At 33.0% G+C, this 16,073-nt stretch overlaps 1 long non-coding RNA gene across 2 annotated transcripts; it reads right to left on the reverse strand.

Moving 5' to 3' along the window:
- Window positions 1-1,084: 1,084 nt before the first annotated feature.
- LOC311431990 lies at window positions 1,085-15,582 on the reverse strand. 2 transcript variants are annotated; one of them, XR_014689757.1, is made up of 3 exons: window positions 15,535-15,582; window positions 10,098-10,187; window positions 1,085-1,192 (listed from the first exon to the last, which is right to left on the reverse strand). It is a non-coding gene; the product is annotated as an uncharacterized lncRNA (long non-coding RNA). The 2 variants fall into 2 exon arrangements; XR_014689758.1 differs by lacking the exon at window positions 1,085-1,192 and adding an exon at window positions 9,434-9,560.
- Between the last annotated feature and the right edge of the window lie 491 nt (window positions 15,583-16,073).

The following is a 16,073-nucleotide window of genomic DNA, read 5'->3' on the forward strand; positions in this document are numbered from 1 at the left end:
CAGAATGCAGTTATTAAATGGTGTTTATTCTATTTCTGATAAAATTAAAATTTCACTAAGCAAACACTCAGTAATAGTGAAACGACTTTAATTATTTTGATGCTTCAGTGACACATTTATTTTCATTTTTTTCTCTTTTCCTTTTGGAAGTTCTCCTTACTGAGGGTCTTTCTATGAAGACAAGTTAGGGACTGAGACATATTGCAAAGGAAATCCATTCCACTCTTTCCTGTCATTTCACATCCTTCACTGTACAGTGTTTTGGCTAAGATTTTATAGAATCAGAGTGTCACAATATAGTATGCTCCTTTGCTTTTTTATTTGCTTTTGACTGCTTTGCAAATCCAATATAAAATGGTAAAGCTAAGGGAGGATTTAAGTGTGATAAATGTTGAGTGTTGCCATAAATTACAGTTAGAGAATAATGCTAAGGGCCTACTGATTAACTATAGCAGCACCTTACTTTTCAGTGCCTGGCTCTGAAAACAGCAATTAATACTTAATATCCCTCTAAAAAGCATGGACTGCTCAGGAAGTAATTATAAACACCCACATCTGGAGTGAGGAGTCAGCTAAAACAGCTGATAAGAAATGTAATGTTTGAATCGGATATCTCAGGCAGTTCCTCTAGATTTTATCTGAGGGAAGACAGAATGGCATTGTCCTTAGGATATCTTCATTTTGGAACCCCCTCTTGAGCATTGCTGAGCTCAGACAGTCTTCTAGTGAGATGGACAAGGCTACCTATTCTCAAAATGTTGAAGTAATTGTGATATGACTGCTATTATTATATTTATTACAGTTATTGCTATGTAAAAACACAAGTGTGCCGATCTTAATTTCATTTATTTAAATGTAACCAGAATGCTACCTGTTTGCTCATCGCCCCCTTTATTTTTTTCCTCAAGCTTCTTTGTCTTGTCTTTTTCAGGAAAAATATCATCAATATTTTTTCTACTCATCAGCAGGTCTTCTATATTTTTTATTTTTAATCAGAAAGGTCAAGGTCAGCTTGTCCCATAACTCTTAATGCTTTCACCTTCTTAAAGGCTAAGGGCTTAGAAAAGTTGCCCAGCTAGTTACATTCAATTCAGTGTTCCTATAAGGTATCCATCAAATGCTTCCTTGAAATCTTCTTCCTCTAATACACACTGCAGAATCAGGTCTGAGCTCAAAGCCTATCAAAGAAATGCTGTAAAAAATAGATAAATAAATAAATAAATAAATAAATAAATAAATAATTTTAAAAGTCTTTAAAAAAAAATAAAAAAAAATTAAAAAAGCAGTGGGACACCACTTATATCTTCCATTAGTAAGATTAAAAACAAAAACAAACAAACAAAAAGACCAAAAACATTTTGCTTGTCTCAAAGTCTTTTTTCATGATATAATTCATTATTTAATGCAAACCTGCTCAATTATTTGTTTTCTTGACCTTGATTAACTTCAGTAATTTCTTATACAATTTTGTATCTTTTTCTAATTTGATGTTTAATTTATTTTCAGTATATGTACATTCTCTTTGCTAAAGACAGCACCCAGAATTATAGCAAATTGGTCTTACATGGTCAAATTGTTATCTCATGTACTTTCCTCTTAGATATCAAAAATGTATACACAAAATATTATTATCATAAGCATATTATTGTCATGAGTAACACAATTTCTTTATTTGTATCTGTATCAAAATCATTGCTGGAATATGCAATATTTCCTAGATGTAATTCACTTCAAAATTTCACTTTTTTTTTTTTTTTTTATTAAATAAAAGTATGGTGCCAGTTTTAGTGTATTTCTGTCAAGCTTGATTTCCAGTTAAGATTCAGAATGGTTTCCTATGCAGCTGGTTTTTGACCATATTCAGAGTTGAAAGGAGCTTTATCTTTAAAATAAAAATTGTAATTACCAACCTGCTTGAATATGACTCCACAGAATGAAATACTCATATCTGATTTAAGTTGATTCAAATTGTAAGTTGATCCAAATTGCTCTGTTTTCATTGGTATTATTAAATTTCAAAACCTTACTTTAAATGTTTTTTGAGGCTAAACAGGATCAGGTTTTATATGTTTATCAATTGTTTTTACTTACAATTTCCCCATGACACAATTTTCAAAACTCTATTACCTTGTTTTGGATTATTAACAAACACAAAATTATTTAGTTTCAAGAAGCAGAACTGATCATTATCTTGTTTTGACTGTATTTTAAAAAGTTGTTTTCTAGTTACTTTAAAACAACTTTTGTATCCAAAGTAATGTATGCTATACTTCGATTACAAATACATATATGCATATATATACATGTATATAGTATATATATTTATATTTATATTTATATATACCTGAAATGTTAGATGAATTAAGGAAAAATTAAAAAACAATGATATAAAACACCATGTTATGTTCATTGCATCCACATGAAAATTCTAGATTTTGTTCAAAAGTTTCATTCTCTTCTCCCCAGACATGTGACATAATGTATTTTGTACATTATGTTCATTATTTAAATAAAAACTTTACAATTTTTTTGGCTTAAATTATACTATACAAAAATAAACAAGCAAACAAAAACAAAAACAAGTCATAAAAAAGACTCAAGAAGGTCACATACTATGTGAATGAGACCATTTCCATCTTATAGAAGGTTAAATCAGTTAAGAGTAGAACTTCTCTGAGCTAGGCAAAAACATTCCAACTATCTTCTTTAGGAAATTTCTAGATTTGATATTGGACATAAAGACACACATTTTTTTATTTTGTTTCTTTTTTGTTTTTGTTTTGTTTTGTTTTCTTCAGTTTCACGATGTTCACACTGATGACAGCTTGTGTTCTTCAGTCAATTACCTTGCAATCACCTCTCTTGTTGTGCACTATCTACCAAACTTGGTACTAGTGCAGTCATCTTCCTTCATCCAAGCTATAAAGAGCCTATGTGCTGGCAAAGTTAAATATCACATGAAACTTAAGACCAAGCACTCAAATTTAATCCAGTCTTCTGTGTACACCAATACATTGGAAACCCATTATTTGCATTTATGTGTAATTTCTCTTGTTAATAGTCCCAGTAATCCAGTAGTCCCAGTACGATGAAAGGATATTTCATTCTGGCTCATAATTATTTATTATATCCCTCAAATATTCTGTGTTTCATTTGATGTATTACCAGAAAATTCCTTGGGAAACCAGGGAAATGAGAGACTTGGGAGGTTTGTTAGTTGTTTATGGGAGATGAGCACTGAAGGAAAGGTAGAAATAATGTCAACACTCATCTCAACTCTACAGAGTGTCAAACCTGCTGGACACTATAAACCATTACTATGCCCTTCTTAATGCAGTCTTGCAAGTTGGACAGAATGCTTTATTAGAGCTGAGAGACTTTAAATTTGATATCATATGTAACCAGCACAACTGCACCAGTTCCCAGCCTTGTTTGATTCATATCCAAATTAATACCTTTTGGGCAGGATCAGAGCCAAAAGTCTCAGCATGCCATTCAACTCAGTCTCGAGGGTTTCATACTTGCTCAGATTATGCATGCCTTTAATCCTATTGCACATTAAACAGCATGAATAGGACAACATCTTGGTCAGCTGAAATCCTAAAACAATATTTAGATCAGACTAACTGGTACTAAGCATCTTGTACTTAGCTGCTCACCAAAACACAGTGTTTTTCCTAACAAGTCTTTCCTTGCCCACTGGGTCAGGGATCAAAAAGACTAAAACTTACAAATGATCTCCTGCTGGTTTCCAAATCCCAACCACAGAATCTGTGCTCAAAATCCTTTGGAAGACTAGAAGTGTTCATTGAGCTGAAGCTGCCAATCAAAATTGTGTCACTTATCTTTTCTTCCATCATCTGTTTGTATTTATACATGACTGATACTCATACTATATCTGACTAAAAGCTGAAGCAGCATGTTTTCATAGTTGCATACTTGTGTACTTGGCATTACTATGTAGCGCTTTTGGAACTTCCATTGTACATATTAAATGTCCCTTGCAAGCTGCAAGCATTACCTATCTTTCCTGCTAATTGTTACCCATTTCATGTTTTTGGGGGCAACATAAGGTATTGCCAATATTGAGGACAAACAAATACCATAAAAGAACTTGATAGTTTAGTTGGTTAGACTGACAGAAACAGGATGGAAATTATTACCATAAAACACAGTGTCATGTGCTTGGGTCCAAACAATAAGAACTTTGGTGACTGAACTTTTATCAACTGGAAATCAAAGAAATTGAAGAACACTTGAGAATATGCAAGGAAGCAACTACAACTAGTGTGATGCAATTCAGAAAAAGAATGGTAAGATCCCAGGGTATATTAAAGCAGGTTATCTTAGCACAGACCAGGGTTACTAGTACCATCAGGGAAGACAGTCATAAGAATTCATTGTATGCAGGACTAGCTATCTGTGTTCAGGAAGTAAAGTTATAAATGGAGGGAAGATTTACTAGTGTTATGCAGTAGCTATTTTATTAAGACAATTTTAAAAATATTTAGCTTCTTTAGCATTACTAAAAGAAGGTTTAGAGGACCTATAACTCTGAAATGAAGTTTGTGGTAGTTAAGAGGAAGAAGAGTTTTTAAGTAAAAGAGCAGAATAGCAACAGAAGAGAAAACATAATATATTGTTAATAATCAGTTTTAGCTTGCTAACTGGACAATTTCTAACCACCCAAAAATTAACTTCTACTCTTCTAAATAAAGCAGTGAGTAGGAACTTAGTTGTAAGATGGTGACAAGAAGAAAAGATTGTAGATCTCACAAAAAGAGATTAGGCTTGTGGTATAAATTATTATATATCGAATACGTCTAGGGGGTTGAAATGAAACCTATTGCTACTTATTTACACTAAGTACACTTATATGGCATTAAACTTGTGCCTTGGACCTCTGATAGTCACTTCTGGACGTAAGAAAAAGTATCTTTATATCTTGATAAACTTTTTTTTTTTTTTGAAAGAAAAGGTTTTTTGTTTGTTTGTTTTTGTGGGGCATTGGAAACTGGCTATAATTAAAGAAAAAGCATAGATAGGATGTTTTGATGGTTCTACTGTTCTAAAGCATAGAATCATAGATTGGTTTGTGTTGGAAGGGACATTAAAGATCATCTAGTTCTAATCCCTGCCATGGACAAGGACACTTTCTTCTAGACCAAGTTGCTCAAAGCCCTATCCAACCTGGCCTTAAACACTTCCAGGGATGGGGGGATCTTCAACTTCTCTGGGATACCTGTTCCAGTGCCACCCTCATAATTAAGAATTTCCTTCTAACATCTAATCTAAATCAACCCTCTTTTAGTCTAAAACCTTTGTCCTATCATTATCTGTCTGAGTAAAGGCAATCAATGTTCAGTGCCTTACTATTGTAGCCTTCTTATTTACACAGGATAGAATGACCACTTAGTTTGGCTTTGGAAGGGCAAATTTCTTTTACTTGAAATTTAACACATATTTGTAGTATGGAGCATGGTACTTAATTTCTAGGCTTACTTGAGAGTTTTAATTAATTGTTTCACTGAAAATGCAGGGATTTAGCTAATGTAGGTGACCATAAATATCTTCTGCTTCCTTTCTGTGGCATACCATATTTGTGACTTTAACTTAATATCTTAATTTTCCTTTGGGCCTGTGATAAGTAGAGGAAAGCAGAACAGCTACTACGTGAATATACCTAAAATAAACATGTATCACATAGTTAGCTGAGATTGTGAAGGAATGGGCTCAATGACCCAAGTGGTGCCTCGCAATCCAATTTTTCCAAATCTCTCAAGTGACTCCATGACTACAAACATTTAATTCTTCCCGTGCCACCAATTCTCCATTAATCTCACAGATTCAACACTTGTTTAAATGCCACATAATTCTTACAAATACACTAAAGTATTTAACATTCCCCAACATCATCCTTCTCTGAACCAAAGATGTGCCTGGTAACTCCAAGGAAATTAATCACTTTTCCATCAAAATATCATTACTGCTAACAAATACAGCATATTTTCCTACCCCGAAAACAAAATCTCCTATGCTACAAATCTTCCTTCCAGACTCATAATTTTTTCCCTCACCAATTATTACAATCATCACCCATTGAAACCAATCTCTCTAAAAGTGAGCAAAAACATATCCCATTACAATAAAACAGAAAGACCTGCTGTGTCTAGTCCAAGTAGTTCTTCTAAATAAATCACTCCTACAGAGTCCTTACTTCATGTTCTTTTTCCATGTAAAATATTTTGCATTTCTTTTAACAAACTGCCAGGACTTCTTGGGGATATATCTTTCTCCTTTCAGTGCTGGGAAACAAGTGATGATCACAAGAGGAAAGTTCATTGAAAATACAAAAACACTGAATATTGAATGATGAATGCTGAAATAATACTTGGCTTCAGCTGTATGATGAAAAGCAGTGAACCTTGTCTAAAACTCTAAGAAATATCTTTCCAAACTGTGTTACCATTGTTATGGGCACACAGACAGTGGAAAAACACTAACTTTTTAGTGAGCTCTTAGTTACATGAACAGGCTTACACTGAGAATTTGTGCTCATGACCATTTTCCTGACCATGTGTTTAATAAATTTGAAAGTTAAGCACAACTCTTATTGTAAACAATCACTTGTTTAAGATGGGATGACACTACATTTTCATTTTTTAAAGAAGGCATGTTTTAATGAACACTGGGAAGACAACCTTGCTTAAATCCCACCTTTGCCCTGTGTTACCTAGGCAATATTTATATTCTCTTTATATCTGTTTCCTCCTGTAAACATTTGCTATAATAATACTTAATGAATACAAAAGTGTGTTGTGATGTGAGCAATGATTAGTTCATGGTTTCATAGCATATTGAAATCTTTGGATTAAAGATGCCGTGTAAGTATCAATACTATTATTTTTAACAATATTTGTTTAAGCTATGCTAACACCTTTCAAAGAGTAAGCTCTGATCTTACATTTTTCTTTCAATTTCTCAAAATGATTTATCTAAATAGTAAGGAAGAAAATACTTATGCTGAAGGGCCAAGAATAAGGGTAGCTACTTTTTAAAAGCAGATGTTTTAAAAGAAATGTGTACAATTCAGCAAAGTCAAGGGATAGATAGGGGTTTCTGTCAACTTAGTATGATAAATGAAAGGGCTCTAGTGGCCCCTCTGTTTGTTTAGACCTCTTGTTCCTGCTACTACTCTGCACAAAACTAGCATTGAAGTGTCTACTGTTAAAACATAACATAACCTGACAATGATCAGCCCACAGGGCTTTCCAAGAGAAGGCCATATTGTTCTGCATGGGGAAATGCTCTAGCACAAGATGTCCTGAGACATGAAGGAAAGCACCAAGTGCGGAAGACTTTCCAGTACATTAGTAGTATATGAAAGAAGCTGACCACTTGTACATTAATATTGCCTTGTCCCAGAGAATGACATATGGGAAAGTACTGCATAAGATTCTCTAAAGACAGCTTTTTTTTACCCTTGTATTATAAGAACAGCCACAACAAGCAGAATATTGGAGGTTTAACAATATAGGACACAAATACATTTTTATATAGTTATCTCTTAATTTTTATCTTGTGCTGATGACTGAAAAATATTAGATTTTTTTAATTATTATTATTTTTTTTTTTACTATGCACTATTTGTAAATCCACTACAGAATGTTTACCTTGGGAATAGCTTTAACATTAAGCATTTTATATACCAATCAGGGCATTTGTTGTTAAATGGTTTTCTGCTAATGGCAAAGGTATTCTGTTTTTGACTCTGGAGGATTTTTAAATGTCAAGAAAAAGACTGGTATTTATGATATATTTAGGATCTTACATTCCAAATAAAGTCAAACAGTCTGATGCTGAGTTGAAAACAACATAAGAATTAAAGAAAATGATAATTAAAATAAAAAAAGTATAGCAAGAATCTAAATCTATTTTCCAAATCTGCACACAGTGAAATATAAGCAATGGTGATCTGAATTTATTGGTTTGTTCTTGTTGTTGTTGCTTGTTTGTTTGTTTCTAAGTGCAACACTGACACATCAAGAGATCATTATGTTTCTACTTATGCAGTGTAAAGAAAAAATAGGCAATGTATTTTTTGGTATCTCTGTGAAAATGTATCAGATACAAACCTCTCCAGTTTGTACAGGTGGTTTTCATACAAACATGAATTTCACCAAAGTTCATACATCTTGGAAACGATTATGCTGCATCTAGAAGGTTTTTCACAGCTTGACCATTCAGTTCATTTAAGTCACCAAAGTTTTATTTATTTATTTATTTGTTTATTTATTTATTTATTTATTATGCCAGTTCTACTAACATGAAAGAGCTGGACAGAGTAAATAGAAGTAATACCTGGAAGATATTATATAATTTTATTATATAATTTTATTATATATAAATATTAAATTTTTAAATATTTAATATATTTAAATATTAAATATTAAATTTAAATATATATATTATATTATAATTTATAATATTATATAATATCTTCCAGGTATTATATATATTATATTAGATATATTATATACCTGGAGTATACTTCTAGCACTTCCTCACACAAAACATGAATCTCTTCTGCATCTGAGATGAGTGATCCTATACTAAACTGCCTCAAGCTCAAGATATTGGTACAGTTGAAGAAAAAAGAGGTTATGAGCAAGGAAAAAAAAAAAAAAAAAGAGCTGTGCTGAGATCTGGGTACCCCTATCCAGATCCTTATGGCACAGAGAAAGGCTTGACTGATATGTATACTGCAAATCATGGGAAAAAAAAAAAAAAAAGAGAGAGAGAGAGAGAGAAGTCAGTTGTTGGAAGAATTCAGGAAGGTTTTTCTACGGATTCCCTCCCCTTTGCCCCCCTCTCTTTTTTTAAAAATTTTGAGAATATTGAGCTAAAGTTAAAATACAAACAGCTTTATTTTAGGGATTATTTTTGTTTCATCTGTACCACAGTAATGCCAAACAAAGTGTCACTGTTGGCTGGTATGACACTGGTGGGAACAACATTTTTCTAGACCCATACGCCTATACACAGTGGCTAAATATCATCAGTTGTCAAGGAATATTTTGGTATTACCTTATTTTATATATCTCTGGGAAATAAAACTAGGAGAAAACAAAAAATAAAATAAATAACACCTGTCTGTATAACTATGAAGACATATTCTTTTAGGTTGACAAGTCATCAAAAAAATCACATAAGTTTTAAATAATCCTCAAAAACAGCATAATTTTCTTACACATAACAAATATTCCCTCTGTTATTCATTAGATCAATCCATACAGTCAGAAATACAGTGAAAATATCCAAGGTATAGAGAAACTAACAATAGAAATAAATCAGCAAGTCAACTTTTATGCATTTAATAGTCTGCTGCACATTCCCTCCGATTTCTAGCTTTGCATGAGCATATGTTTCTTCTTTCATTTGTTTTCTGGAAAGCACCGAAGGGACCTCACTGAAGGAGGATGTCATCCTTGCATAGGATGACACGCAAATTGAGTTGGCCAATGCTTCCCCATGCAGGTGCTTTTCTCAGTTCATAGACACTACAACACAGGAGTGATTCATTCTGTTTACAACTATTCTTTAACAGTACAAACTCAAGGAAAGTGTCTGTACCACTGCAGGTTTTCCCCAAAGTCTTAGAAATGATTAAATGTTCCCATTGAAGCAAATAATGGAGAACTCTGTGGGAAAAGAGGCTTTTTTTCCTCTTTCTTTTTTTTTTTTTTTTTTCTTTTTTTTTTTCCCTACATTTACTTGCAGATTGTTTGAAATGCCAAGAATATGATTATTAATGTGTATATAAATATTGATTCTCACAACATCAACCCTAACTCAGATATTGAAATCATGACCACCTATCAACAGGTGGTTACTAAATGATTAAGTGCTAATTGTAGTTATTAATTTAATAACTACATTAATTAATGCTATTAATTCTAGCTTAATGCAAGTTAGAAGGTGTTTTGCAAACATGTCTCAGTGTTAGATATTATAACTGAGGAACATACCTCATTTCTAGTTCCTGGGATCTAGGTTTTAGGGTTCATAACAGAAACCCTAGGATGAGGAAACCTTACCTGGGTGTCTCCCTACTCTTTGTGGTGTGTTACCAGTAGCTGTACATAAAGTCTGGGCAACTTCTTTTTCTTCTGCTTCACAAACGCCACCTTAAGAGTGCACAGAATAAAAAATAGTCTTACTGGGTCAAAAGCTTGGCCACTGCCCCTCCACAAATGCTGCATGTAAACCTAGGATGTCTGCCTCAGCTCTTAGCATTAATGCTCAGTCAATTCTTGACTTTTCCCTGTTTCCAATGAATATCAAGACCCAAAAGAGAATGGAGAGGATTGGCCAAAAGTCTTTTCTTGATTACTGCATTTTATATAAATAATTAAATAATATGTATTGGAATAGGGTTGAAAACACAGTTTATTGTTTGTAAAGGCCCTAACTCATTAGATGTTGAGTTCCTGCCTCAGTGGATGTTTAATGATGTTAAGCAGAGAGGAGCAGAGGCAATAGGATGATATAAGAAACATGCAGACTCCCTGGAATACACTATTTGACATAGTTGAAACACTTCACAGGGGCATAGGAAATGTGAACTGAGGACTGCTCTGGCAAAGTAGGAATTCTAGCTCTGGCCTCCCACATAGTTGGTCTGTATTTTAACAAGTGGGGTACTGTAAGGAAGGGGAATGCTTCCCTCTGGGGTCCCCTGTGAGACAGAGCTCATCAGACCCAGGCACAGGAATACAGGAAAAGATGACTGAATATTCCAGATGGTCGTAATATTTGACTCAGATGAAAAAGGTGGTTTGAATCTCAGGCATTCTTGGTCTTATTTTGCTTCATTTAAAATAGGATTTCAACAGCTTCCTTTTCATGCTCTGTAAGTTCAATATGAATTCTGCAAACAGACTTTTATTTTATTTCATTTTATTTTGGAAAGGTAGATTTATTCCTGAAAATAGTTTCTTTCTACATCTTGTTTAGGAACTAAATCCTGCTGCCTCATCAATACAAATACATTTTTGTTTGTTTATGTTTTGACATGTTATGACACTATTCTATTTTAGCTAGATATAAGATAGACCCTGAAAAATCAATGTTCAAACTCTTGTCTACAAGCATCCCTCTCACTATATTTATCACAGAATAGTCTGCCAGCTTTAGTCACAAAATTCAAATTGAATCTGACCCTAACATGTCCTTGCAGACCCACTACAACTGAAAGAGTAATCTAAAGTAGATTCTAGAACATTGTGAGTATTATTTAAAAGCAAATAAACATACAGTTCAGAAAGTTATGGTGGACTTCACAGAGCCATGAAGAAATGAAGAAAATTGAATCTTTATTACTAAGGGTAAAATTAGACTGAAGAGCAATTAAACAGATCTGCAAGAAAACTTACTTTGGGCTGCTTTAATAACTGAATGACAGGAACCTCATTTAGTTTTCAAAAAGAGTTGTGTGTTTTCATAAACTGAATAACCTTGAGAACAGAATAGCTCCGACTCAAGAAACATCACATTTTCCTGCTATGATGTGTTGCGGAGGAATTGTATGTAGTAAAAAGCATTATCTGAAGATGTATAAAGTTATGTTTTCCTATGATACAGGAATGAGTTACATTAAAATATGAGAATGTATGCTGAAAGTCTTAAACTTACTGTAGCCTTTTATTTTATTTTTTTCTTTTCTTTTTCCCCAAGAAGTAGGAAGGAAACTGGAATATAAAATCAGTGTTCTAGTGTATAACTTCTTACTTTACAGTTCAGAACATAACAGGAACAGAATATTTACAGCAGTCCACTGTTGGTCCAAGACTTAACAAGTTCTTTAGTAAAGGAGTAGCATTGAGAAATCATTTGGGCACTAAACTAATAAGAATAAGGATTATTATTTTTTTTCCAACATAAGTTGCCCTAAGAAAATGAGAAATAGGAGTTCTACCTTCCACTCCTGACCCCAATATTTTCTTCATCTTCATTGAATATATTTAACAACAATGTAGTGACTCAGATTGTTGAGCAAAGCTATTCAGTGGTCAAATGTATGTTGTCAGAGAGTTCATGAAAAAGTCATTATCTCTCCTCCCCTTCTCTTTCACTGTCAGGCAGAATCATGTCATAAATATAGCCACTTGTCTAGCAGGATATCAATCTATCCAGGTATCACCCACTTCCCGTCTCTGGCCATATGTTTCTGTTATTTATGTCAAGAAAATAGCATTTACACAACCGCTGCTAGTTGTTTACAGAAGTTTAACTCCTGTGATATAGTCCTGCTTGTGTTGCATGCTTTTAGCCCATAGATAATACATGAGATTGTACATTTTAAAATATGCTTCCACATGCATGATAGAATAAACACAGACGTGAACTGACAGCACCATCTGCCAAACACAGTTGATGTCAGGGGAATGGTCTCTGCACAATATTCTGCTGCTCCCCCATGAGATAAGACTATTTTTTCCTCATGGTATAACTACACTAAATTTGTCTTGTTTATCTAGTACTCAAACTGTTAAAAATCTCAGAAGTAGAAGGGACTCAAAAACAGGCCTTTAAGAAGCACCACGGGGTGGAATAGTGGAAATTGAACAATTCTCATATACATTTTTCTTGCTCTTATGACTAGTCATATTCTTGTTTACATACTTACACTAGAAATAAACCTGTAAGAAATGTATACATGACACCTAGATATTCTGTGCTCTGAAGCCATGTAAAATTCATAATATTAATCTTTAAGTGGTCCATCTGAAAATTATATAGGGCAATCTGCCTTCACATGCAGTGTAGCTGTTTGCAATGAGACATTAGCAGAAATTTTTGTTGTTGTTTGGTTGTTTGTTTATTTTCCTCCTATAACCCCCCATTATTCACAGTCCTTATTGAAACAAACAAACAAACAAAAAGCAAAGGTAACTTTTTTTTTTTCTTTTAATATTTTCAAATTCATAAGCATTTTTTTGTTTGTTTAGACTCGTATCAAGAGCTGGCTGTATTAACAGACTGTCTCCTGGGGGTAACTGGTAGGATTAGGAGGGAAAAAATCCTTTTGCATGTCCTGCAACAGCAACAAATTCAAAGCTGCAAGGTCCATGAATATGTGACAATCAACATCTACAAGGGAATTAAATAGTGACTTCACCAAATGTCTCAGTGAGCATATTCCTGTCTTCCAAGCCTCAAAATCTACAATGTTAATGAGCACAAATGGTCAACAACCTTATCTAGGTTAGCTAGAAGCTAAAAGGCCATTTCCTGGAGCCTACTGACAATGACAGTAGTCCATATGACAACTCTGTGATAATCTCAAAACCATAGCTAATCATAATAGTTCATAGTTGGATATGTCATATGCCTGATTTTCCCTGCTTCTTCTACTTAAAGAATAGAATAGTGTGTGAGCTTGTGCAGCCAGGGCATTCAGAAGCCCAAGAGAAACTGGTTCTGTTAATTTATAGATTAGCAATTCTATAAATGGGTGGAAAATGCTCAAACCATTCTGACTCCATCCAGCTCATTTGGCATGCACAAGTCACAACTGCCAGGCATGTTTGCCACACTTTAGGCATGCCTGGACACAAATATGAGTCCTCCTGGCAGTTAGAGTTGTGGAGTATCCACAGAAGAAGCTTGAAATTTCTTTTTCAAATCCTAGCTTTGCCTGACAGGAGCTAAATCTGTGTGGGCAGTCCTGGGTTCCTTGTAACCATGGGACTGTGGCTTTTATTTCTCACAAGATATTCTACTCCGAGCTTGAAGAAGTAATTCTTAATGAAAATGCTCTCAGAAATGTTCCAGAGGAAAGTTTTAGTATGTCAAAATCAGCTTTTTCTCACAATAAAGCTTTATTCAAATAAGTAAAATAATATAAATATTCTTTATTCATAAAAATAAAGAATACTTCACCATCCTTATTTGCTGGTATCCAGATTTCCATTTTGCAGTGAAATCACATTGGTTCTGCTACTGTCAAGGCCTTCTCTCCTTGTAGATAGCTGTGGAACAAGGTTTGGGCTGTTCTAAATTACCTGACGTAACATAAATGTATTTGATGTAATATTTTGTTGCACATTAGCTACTCTTTGCTTTTATTTTTATATCATTCAATTATATGACATCAGTACTAAAAGAGTTTGTAAGGAGAAAATAAATAAAGTCAATGATCAGTTGTGATTCATTTTTTTAAAATTACTCTACTATTATTAAAAAAAATAATAATCTTTGAAAAAATTTCTTCTAAGTAAAACAAGTTTCTCTTGATTTCTTATGCACATAATTTATTTGGAAATAAAAAAGTTAGATCAGCATGTTCTCACATTAAAACATTTTAAATGTAAAATATGCAACTGTTTTACAAACTGGGTAGTTTTATTTTGTTTTGTTGTTTGTGTTTTGTTGTTTTTTTGTTTTTTGTTTTTAAATTACAGTGACCATATTTAAAAATTTTATGCATGAAAGATGAACTTTGTCATAATTGGTACAGAATTATCTTACATTCACATTATTTGAATTTTAAATTTCCAAAAAAATTATATTTAATATTTAAAATTAAAAATATACAAATATTTATATTATATCACTTTGTAATATGTATACAAAGGCTACCCTGGTACCCTACTAAAACTGAGTATAGATTAAATCCTTGACTTCCCACTGTAACAAATCAGTCTAATTACATGGGATTATGTGTTGCAAGATTTTTTTAAGTAGCTTCTTTACCTATAAAATAACATTAACAAAGAACTATTGATGCAGGCATTCACTTCAGAACTTCCTTTAATATTAGGTCATGTTGTTAAAGAATGTTTCTGATTTTAAACTATAAATAAACTCAGGTAAATAAAATATTATTAACAAGCTGGACATATTGTTTTTCATATCTATATAAATTTTCAGTTTTGCAGATTTTTTTTTTCCTGTAAATTATGAAAATCTCTAGTTTTCATAATAATCATGTTCTTTGCTTTACTTCCTATTCAGAAATTAATAATAAAAAGTTATCTGTATTTGCTGCTCATCTATGAGATACACAGCCTTTCGGTTTCCAGACGTCAGTATTTTGTTTTCTTAGCAATGAAAATTTTCTTAGCAAATAATTTTGTTTGCTTTTTTTTTTTTCCTCTGTTTTTTACAGCATACCAAGGTCTGCACAGGTTTGAAGGGTACATTAGATTCAGAAAGCAAAAACAAAGTTATCTGGAATTGACATAGTACTGGAAAACAGAACAAGTAAACATCAAGGTTTGAAATCCTACCATATCTCTTTACTTTATCTTCTAGGGAAAGTGTTACTTACACACGGATACACACACACTGAACTGTTATATATATATAACAGCAAATATGTTAAATGGTACACCTTTATATTAACATGTCAACTCTGGAGCCATATAGTTTTTTTAAAAAAACTTCAGAGATCATTATAGTTAAAATAAATCTTAATAAATAGATTCATCTACAAATTAAAGCATACTTTCTGAACAGTCTGAGTGTTACCTTTAAGACAAAGTCAGTTGGGATAGTCTGAATTTAGTAGCTGTCACCATGCCCCAAAAATACCTGACAAGTATACTTACTGACACATGATATTCTTATCTAGGCAATGTCACACATTTAAACATCAGTGATGTTAAATAGATGTTAATAAGAAAGTAATGATCCTCCTGATGATGTCATTCCTATAGATTTAAATCAGCTGTTAGAACTAATTGGAGTTCTACATAAGTAAGGAATAAAGGATTAGAGTTAATATAAAACAAATAAACAAAATTTTCTTCAGAGGCTTTTTTTTTTTTTTTTTTTCCACCTAACTTGCAGTATTCATAAATTGAGTACCAAATAGATTAATCAATCTTATACATGATCAGTGCAACAGCTGACACCTTTCTGCTAAATTAGGTTTTAGAGGAACCAAATTTAGAGTCTGGTGGGTCTCAAACCTGAGGTTTTTCCTTTGTACCTTCTGTGAAACTTCTATGTTGTTTTTGTTTGTTTAGTTTTAACTTGCAGTCATAGAAATTGAAGAGAGATACTAG

Source organism: Aythya ferina, assembly GCF_964211825.1.
Source record: "Aythya ferina genome assembly, chromosome: 2".
NCBI lineage: Eukaryota > Metazoa > Chordata > Aves > Anseriformes > Anatidae > Aythya > Aythya ferina.